We start from the raw sequence: 9,629 nt of genomic DNA, 5'->3' as shown, positions 1-9,629 counted from the left end.
TAACCGACGAATCCATCACTGACCCCCGCTTTAGTGCGCAAATTGAATCCAATCACAATTGATTGTGTGCGTGTCCCTTTCTCTGTCCCTGTCCCCGGCTGTGACATTGAGCACAGCTGATGTTCTGTGGAAATTCAACGTCAGTTTAGGGTACTGTAGCCTCTCATGCGGCTATAAAGAGAGAAATATTGTTCTGGAGTAGGCTATTATTATTATTATTATTATTATCATTATTATTATTATTAATATTATTATTGCTATTATTATTATTATTATTATTATTATTATTGTTATTGTTATTGTTATTGTTATTGTTATTGTTGTTATTATTATTATTATTATTATTATTATTGACCGTTCATATTTATATTCAAATATTTGTGGGGGCATTGTCATTTAATTGTGGCCTGCTTGTAATTTAAAACGTCCTTCATACCATAGTAGTTGTTGGCCTACCATGCCGTATCTGGAAGATAATTATTCCCTATTCATCCAGATGTTCTATGCGATGAGTTCCACATAAATGCGCAAGTGAGCATTTATGTGGAACAAACAACACAATCACTCACAGCTTCCAGCAGCGTCACTTTGCATCTATTCAGCCATCAGCACCTGTTCGTCCCCAGACTGCCTGTTGCACCCCCATTATTAGCGAGACAGGGTGCTAAATCAGGGGCTCATACGGCTGTGCCCCATTAGCTCTGGCTGATGAATACTCATGGTCACATGTTTGGCACCGCTGTGATGGATGGGAAGGGGGTAGAGGGGAGCGTCGGTTTTTCTCTGGTGGTGGTGGTGGTGGTTGTGATGGTGGTGGTGATGGTTGTGTGTGTGTGTGTGGGGGGGGGGGGGGGGGGGTCTTCACTGCCCACTTTTGTGAAGCTATCTCTGTGGTGTGGCGTGGCTCCATGCTCAGGGTTGGTCACATCCCCTCCTCTGACGGGACATGTGTAATGGGTTTTCATCCTCCTTGATTCAAAAACGTGCCTTTTATCAAGCAAGAACCTTTTTACGATATCAAGTTTTCCCACAATGTTATTATATTGCAATTGATGACACAAGCATGCTTCAGCTCATGAACCATGAGACTTAAGTTAACCTTTCACCTAAACCGAGCAACTAATGTAATGTTATTGTATTAAAACGTAATTATTATAGGACAATTATGTCATATTATTATGGTATCAAAACCTGATTTGATTGAAAAAGGAAAAACATTGGATGGAGAGTGAGAGAGATTGTAAAAATGTCATGTGGATTTAGGTTTCCTTCTCTCCCATTGGGATTTGACGTAATTGTGATGTGTGGTGACTGGTACTCGACCACTCCATGGCTGAAATAACCAGGATTAGTGTTCAGGTCAGCAGCAACGTGAGCAGTATGCACATATCTGAACACTGACCCTCCTCAAATCTATTGGTGAGTTCACAACTCGCAAACATGTATGTATGACATTGGATGAAATGACATGATAAGGATATGATCTACAAAATCGAAATCAACAGTTTGAAACAGCTTCTGTTTTGTTAAAAACACGCTGAACCATTCCTAAAAACATGCACAAAGATACGTCATTCATACACAATATGACATATTATCCGACAGCATATTATCCGCTTCAAATAATGTCTTTCTATCTTATTGAACCACCTTTGTTGCAACATGAGGCATAGACAATGTTAAGGACATTGAACACAAAGTGAATAATAATCCTTGCAGATCTGCAGAAATTAGACTGATGTTCTGTGATTTCAATGAAGCCTTGCAGCTACCTGTGTTCCTGTACCTGTCACGACTGACAGTGTGTGGAGGTGTGTAAGAGAGGCTCCTTACCTGTCTCTGGATGGGGCTGGTCCCTGAGACGTCCAGTCAGCTAGCTAATATCCCAGACACCCCTACTGAGCTATCAACCCAGAGCTGGTGAGTGGAGAAATGAGGCTGTGTGCAGCTGGATGCACCAAGGACTATCTGGTCCAGGGAGCCGCTCAGGGAACGAGTGAGTGAGTGAGAGCGAGAGGGGGGGGGGGGGGGGCGGGGGGAGGGGGTAAAGAGAGGGTGAGAGAGAGAGAGAAAGAGAGAGAGTGTTTGTGTGAGAAAGAGAAAGAGAGAGAGAGAGAGAGACTATGATGAAGGAAGGGGAGGGGTAAAGAGGTAAAGATGGTGTCAGGCCGCCAGTGAGATAGGGATAATAACAAATGCCGAGGAGAAACAGAGTGGTGGGAGGGCAAGAGAAAGAAAGAGAGAGAAAGCGAGAGAGAGAGAGAGAGAGAGGGAGGGAGAGAGAGAGTGAGAGAGAGAGAGGGGGGGGAGATAGAGAGAGGGAGGGAGAGAGGGAGGGAGAGAGAGAGGGAGAGAGAGAGAGGGGGGGAGAGGTAGAGAGCGAGAGAGAGAAGGGATAGAGAGAGGGAGGGAGAGAGAGAGAGAGGGAGAAACAGAGAGAGAGAGAGTGTGTGTGAGAGAGAGAAAGAGAGAGGGAGAGAGAGTGTGTGAGAGAGAGAGAAAGAGAGAGGGAGAGAGAGAGAGAGAGAAAAGGGGAGAAGGGTTGAAGAGGGTACAGGAGGAGGATGGCAGTTAAACATCAGTTTCCCCCCTCAGCCTTTCATGCTTCTCACAGAGGTTCCTATTGAGCGCTCCCAGCTGCTGCGTGAACCAGAGAGCAGGAGGAAGAGGAGGAAGAGGAGGAAGAGGAGGAAGATGAGGAAGAGGAGGAAGAGGAGGAAGAGGAGCCGGGAGAACAGGGAAGCTGGGGGAACAACTTTCAGACACTGAGACAGGAAAACATGAGCTTACACAGGCGCCTGTGAGGGGCAAGGCGTGGGATCTTTTCACCGTCTTTAGTGTGTTAAAACATGTGAGTAGCTAGGACACCGGTTTATCACTGTTGTGTTGCGCTTCCTATACTTCTCTTCACTCTTGCCCCTCCCATACCCGCCACCCCCCACCCCCACACACACACACACACACACCTTCCCATACTGCTCCCCTCCACTCTTGCCCCTCACACCTCTTCCCTCCAGCCCCAGGAGGGTCACTGCAGCTGAGCTGGGGGCCTGGGGGGCCTGGGTGGGCGGGGCCAGATGGCGGCTCCTGCCACGGCTGGCAGACAGAGACACCAACCCTGCCCTGGTGTCAGATTTAAATGGCATGGCTCCCAGGCTCATTATCAGGCTGATTAAACACAGTAATTAACTGATATTAGAGAGAGAGAGAGAGAGAGAGAGAGAGAGAGAGAGAGAGAGAGAGAGAGAGAGAGAGAGAGAGAGAGAGAGAGTGGGAGCCTCTGAACGTCCATGACGGGTAGCTGCCCCCCCGACGCTGACGGGAGAGATGACGGGTAGCTGCCCCCCCGACGCTGACGGGAGAGATGATGTCGGGGGAGTAAACTCATTTACCAATCTTAATTATGTAATCATGCAAAAACAGACGCACGTATTGGAGATTTATGATCAAATAACAAAGGTTTTGTTTTTGTTTTTTGTTTGTTAGTTAGTTTGTTTAAAAAAAAGAGAAAGAACATTCTCTGTTATTGTTTATGGACAATGTACTGCATAACGAAGTGCAAAACTAGTTTTCTACTATTAATGGGACAATAACCTCCCCCACGGATACTAGTTGTTGTTGTTATGTCCTGTTGTGTACATGTCTCTGTGAAACTCAATAAAAATATTAACCAAAATAAATAAATAACAAAGGTTTGATGGTCCGAATGTGTTTTTCATATGTCATATCGCATGTCATATCGCATGTGTTTTTCATATGCACACTATGTGGATGACTGGGCCTGTTGAATACTGTAAATATGCATGTTACGTATATGTACGTTACGGATCCAGGCAGTCAATCATATTGTCATAACCCTGGTCTAAACTACCATTCAATATGGGTCTGACAGCCAGCTACTCTCTCATTAGGCCTCAAGCCTGGGGAATCAATGCTTGCAAATGAGTCCGTCAAGGAATGTTATTACTAAAAACTCAAGCCCCAAGCGGCAATATCCTAGACAGAGACATGAATAAGTCAATTGAGCTTTGAGATGGAATAAGATAAGCTCAATGTGGATTTAAGAATTCAGAATTGATAAGGAAATGACGGTGTGGGCTTTAGTTTCAGGTTCATGTGGAGGTGCAGGGACAGGAATTGATAAGAAACCGGGCGGGTGGGTTGGAGGTTTTTGGCGGGAGGGACATGTGTGGGAGGAAGGGGATTGTTGGGGTAAAGGGAGATTGGGAAGGGGGGGGGGGGGGGGGGGGGGTGGGTGGAAGGTTTATGGGAATTGTGTATTTCTACTGGATTTTTGTTATTCTATTTCTCTTTTGTTTATCTACATGTTACTACTCCCTTGTACCATTCCCTGAAGAAAAATTAACAAAAAAATTATCACAAAAAAATGTTGATAAGAAACTGATGGTGTGGGCTTTAGTTTCAGGTTCACGTGGAGGTGGAGGGACATGAATTTTATCAAAGCCTGTTTTCTTACCCAGGGTAAGTGTTCTTTTCTAACTTGATATTCAGATACACTGACACTAATTTAAATTAATTAATTTAAAACGTTTTTGTTTTGTTTTAAAAAAACACTGACACTATCGTGTCACTCACTGCTCAACAAAAGAAGACAACAAAAAAAATTTGTACAGACTTTTGCATCACAGCAGTGCTCTCGAAACAATGAAGTGGTTCTAACTAGGTACAGTACATCTTCTACTATCTTCACACTTATGTAGTTGCATGGAACATCTTGTTTGACAATTTGATCATTTATTAAAAATGAATAGATCAAATTGTCTTGAAACCCTCTGTTTCTCAGTATCTGTATATTCGTGTTCTCCTCACTAAGCAGTACTGAAGCTGCGCAACATGTTGTTAAATGTTACTGCTATTTGTTGAAAGCTGTCGGACTCAGAACTGTTTACTGGCAGCACTTGACACGCTTGTTCTCTCCTGTATGTTTTATTGTCTGATCAATGTTCTCTGTCTTCCATCTATGTCTAAGGAATCAGGAGTGTAGCCTGCACCGTCCTCGCTCTGCAAACCCCTGTCTAAGTGTGTTCTTGTGCCTCAAATGCGATCATTAGAGATGTATTGCTGTGGTAAATGTAAGGCAGTAAGTGTATTGTTGCAGTTGTCCCAGCCACCAGTAAATACTTCACTATCTCAATGATTAGAGGCTTTGGAAAAACAAGCTTTGAAAGCTTTTTAATTAGGCTATTATTCATTTGATTTCGAATTTAGCATAAGTTTGCTAAAAGCCTGAGACCAGGATTCTCATTTTGAGCTTGGAAATAGAGAGAGTTCTCAGAGGGGAAGATGGAAAGATGGAGAGGGAGGTTGAATAAGGATGACCAGTTGTTTTTAACGAGGACCATACAGTATGTCTCTATACATGACAAATGATTGGGATTGAATTCCTGGTTAAATATGAACATACTGTAATTGTCTCCATACATTTGTGTTTACTGTTATTTGAATTTTGTGCTGTTCTTATTAGAGTATTCAGATAAATATAGAAAAATAGATGTGCTTATTATTGCAAGACTAATTTATCCCCATTTAATACTTAATTTCTCATCCTGGCTGTTTTTGTTTGTTGCTGGAATCCACATTTGTTGAGCCTCTGATTTGGTTATGGTTGTAATCACGACTAACAGATTTCATATTTTCTGCTATGTCTGTTAATTACCTTCCTGCAAAAGAGATTAGTGGTTCTAATGTTCTCAGTGAACACACCATATTAAGGCCTCTCGTTGCATAACTTAAATTCTTTTTGGATGTGAATCCAGTTTAGTCAAGCTGTCCAAAAGCTGTTACCGTCGCACGTCAAAGAACATTAATTCAGTCCAACAGTTTTTTTTTTTGTAAACCGTCTCTGTCAAACACAATTTATCCCTGCAGACGAGTCAAAACAAATGTGTGGTCTTGGTTACATAACATCCAATGGCTCTGTGGTAGAGGGAGCTGGGTGATATAGGGAGCTGGGTGATATAGCGCCATTGATTCCGGGTTTGGCAGGAGTGGATGTCGGGGCCGTCCGTCAGTCTGCTGTGACAGTGTGAGCCGTCCCTGCAGACCGGCTGTCAGGATGATGGCAGTCTGCTGATTCATAGGCCGCCGCTCTTCCTTCCTTCCCCTGGTCCCTGACACTGGGGCGGTGCCGTGATTAAACACTAACACGATACGTAAAGAGAGAGAGAGAGAGAGAGAGAGGGGTGGGGGGGTGGGGGGGAGAAAGGGGGGGCTACAGAGAGACTCTGGGCTGGGGAGAGAATCAGAGTTGTGGAGTCACTCAGGCCTCCACATGTAGCAGCTGAGGTACCATCAAGCTCGTAAGCTTCTTTCGGGCCTTCTTGCACCGGATGAATGTCTGGCCAACCATAATGGTAAATGGACTGCACTTATATAGCGCCTTATTCCAAAGCGCTTTACAATGGCCTCTCATTCACCCACCAAATTGCGGCAAGCTACCATGCAAGGCGCTGGCCCGCTCATTGGGAGCAATTTGGGTTTCAGTGTTTTGCCCAAGGACACCTTGACACGTGGCCAGCCGGGGATCGAACCACCGAACCGCTGACCTAGCGATCATTATACGCCGGCTCTACTTCCTGAGCCAAAGCCGCCCTCATATCCCCCTGGCTCCTCACGTCCTAGGCTAGTCTATAGTTTATTTAGCTGACACTTTTGTTAGCACCATGCTCTACCAACTGAGCCACAGTGGACCACAATCTTCTAGTCTAGGTCTCTCTGGGTTCTCTCCTGCCATTCCTTATTCCATTCATTAAGATGGACTCCATCAGGCCAAAGAAAACCTGGAAGAACTGACACAAGAGCTGGAACAGATGAACCTGTCATGGGGACAGGCGCAGCATGCTGCCAAGGACCGAATGCAATGGAGAGAGCTCATTGAAGCCTTATGTCAAGAGGAGTAAGTAAGTAATTCCTTATTTAGTAGATCATTGAGGTCCCGTACAGGTTAAATGATGGTGCTCTACAGCCTTGCTCCATGCGTTACATTCTCCTTACGTAAGTACACTTTGTCTGACCAGGAGGTCTTTAATGTCCCATTCTCACTTCAGCATAATTGTTTTGATGATAAGTTGCTGAAAATAACAGAGCGGCGTTTGCAAAAACAGCGGGGTAGTCCACTTATGAAGGGCATGAAATAGCCAAGATAATGTTCAGCTACAGTGTGTGAGTGTGTGTGTGTGTGTGTGTGTGTGTGTGTGTGTGTGTGTGTGTGTGTCTGTGTGTGTGTGCGCATGTCAATATGTCAATAGCTTGCTCCATTATTAATCAGCATATGATGTAACACAACTCAATCATACTCAGAGCCATCTACCTGTATCTATGTATGGGTTTGATGATGGTACTTATTATTTTCCTGTTCTCTGTACTCACTTATTATTCTGTCATTGTTACCAGGGCGATACAGAGTGATGGCTGGGGGTTCACCCTCCCACGGTCAAACTCTCCTGGTATAGCAGCTGCGTAGCAGACCCGCCAAATCACCAGGGTGAACAACCCGTTGAAAGCTGGGAGAGAACGCTGTGCTTGACGTTCAGTGTCAACTCTGCATGCAGCTGAATGTGCTCCCGAGCCCTTATGCAATCTCTCCTCAGTCTGGTTAACTCTTGACACTCACAGTTGTACAATCAAACACGGTTCTGTGTCTGAGGTAAAACAGCATTGATCCTGTCCTGCTAAAGGGTCCGATTTATTGAGGGGATTGTGTCGCCATTTGAATTCTACCGTCATAACAACCACCGTACTTACTACTGCGACCTGGGCAGATCTCGAACAGCCCTGAGGTTACAGCTGTATGTCCTGACAATCCATTTGTGGGGAGCATGGCGTGTTCTGGCCTGCAGAGGGAGCCAGGCTGTTGATGGGGGATGGATGACGGTCTGGTTACGGAAAGGTGTCAGTAATCAGACTCGTTATCCAACTGGTCTATTTAACCTGTGTGTGCTTTTTTCCCCGGGGCAGTGAACACGGGGGAGAGAACCTGCCGAGACCGATATTCATCTAGCAGCGGGCTAAGCAATTCCCGAAAAGGGAGTGAGAGAGAGACCAGAGCGGAGGCGCTGTCTCTGCTGGCTGAGCGCTGTCATTATTGTTGAAAAGTTAGTTGACTTTACGTTTGCTGAAAATACGCCAGCACACCCAAGTCGGGGTGCTGAGCTACTGTGAGCCAATAAATCAAGCCATTCCTGCACCGTTCCTCTGTGTCGACCTCCCTCTGTGCCTAGAGACTCTTACACCATTATGTTGTTGTATTGTTCATTTTATAAAGCATTCCCTCCGTATGGTCATTCAGCATGGTGTCAGAAGTAAACATAGACATAATGGACTATACAAGTTTTGATAAACGGAAAGGAAAATCAACTCACTCATCGTACTGTTGAAGAGGGCGCATCACAAATGTCAAACGCAACAGTGCTCCAAGTCTTGGCTGCCAAGTGCTCTTTCTGGCAAATCTCCTTGGACAGTAAGTCATCACTGCTAACTACTTTTAGTACACCTTTTAGTACAATCTTTACATTCAGAAGAAACGCAGCCAGCGAGGTGTTCCAGCGCTCAATGAGCAGATATTCACTGGATACCCCTGTGACATCATCTGTTGACGACATCATCGTCGGAGGCAGAGCACAACGCAAACCTGATGAAGGTGCTCGACCGCGCGTGCCAGGTGAATCTGAAACTCAACCCCCTCAAGTGCAAATGCCAGCTGGCTGAGGTCGGTCATGTGTTCACCAGTGACGGCCTAAAAGCAGATCCATCCAACACCAAAGCGATTCCCCTGAGGACGTCGTCACAGCACTCCAGCGCTTCCTTGGCATGATCAATTATCTGTTTATCCCAAACTTCAGTGAACTTTCATCTCCACTGAAACAGCTCACACACAAAGACACAATGTGGTGCTGGCTGAAGCAGCACCAGGATGCATAGGACACTTTGAAGAAATGCATGTCCACGTGTCCTGTCATACTACAACGTCGATCAACCAGTCACACTCACCTGCGATGCTTCGCAACACAGACTTGGAGCAGCATGCTTGCAGGAAGGCAGACTAATTGCCGCCTATGCATCGCGAACGCTGATACAGACTGAAACACGCTACACACAAATAGAGAAGGAACTCCTAGAAGTTGTGTTTGCGTGTTCAAAATTCAACGACTATGTCTATGGAAAGACATTTACATTACATTTTGGCATTCAGCAGACGCCTTATTCCAAAGCGACTTACAATCAATACATTTGACTAAGCAAGTGAATCATCAATCCACCAGTCGTAGCAGGAAGAGTAATCTCGCTCAGGCCCGAGGCCATTGGCAGTCTCAGAAGGAAAAACATATATTTTTATATATATAGACACTGGAGAACAGAGAAACAGTACAAGGGGGGCAGAAGAAGTCATAGGGGACACAGTAAAGGGGAAAAGCGGGCATCTCAGGAGACGCAGTGCTGGGGGGTAGTAGATGTCTCAGGAGGAGCAGTTAAGGTGTAACCTGAAGAGATGGGTCTTCAGTCTCCGACAGAACACAACACAACTCATTGTTGAGGAGGGAATCATCATGAAAGGCCACCAAACAGCTATCCCTCAGTCGTTACAGAGAGAGTACACATACATTGTGCAC

The sequence above is a fragment of the Nansenia antarctica genome, assembly GCF_963989245.1.
Source record: "Nansenia antarctica genome assembly, chromosome: 15".
NCBI classification, from domain to species: Eukaryota; Metazoa; Chordata; class Actinopteri; order Argentiniformes; family Microstomatidae; genus Nansenia; species Nansenia antarctica.
This window is presented reverse-complemented; position numbering follows the sequence as displayed.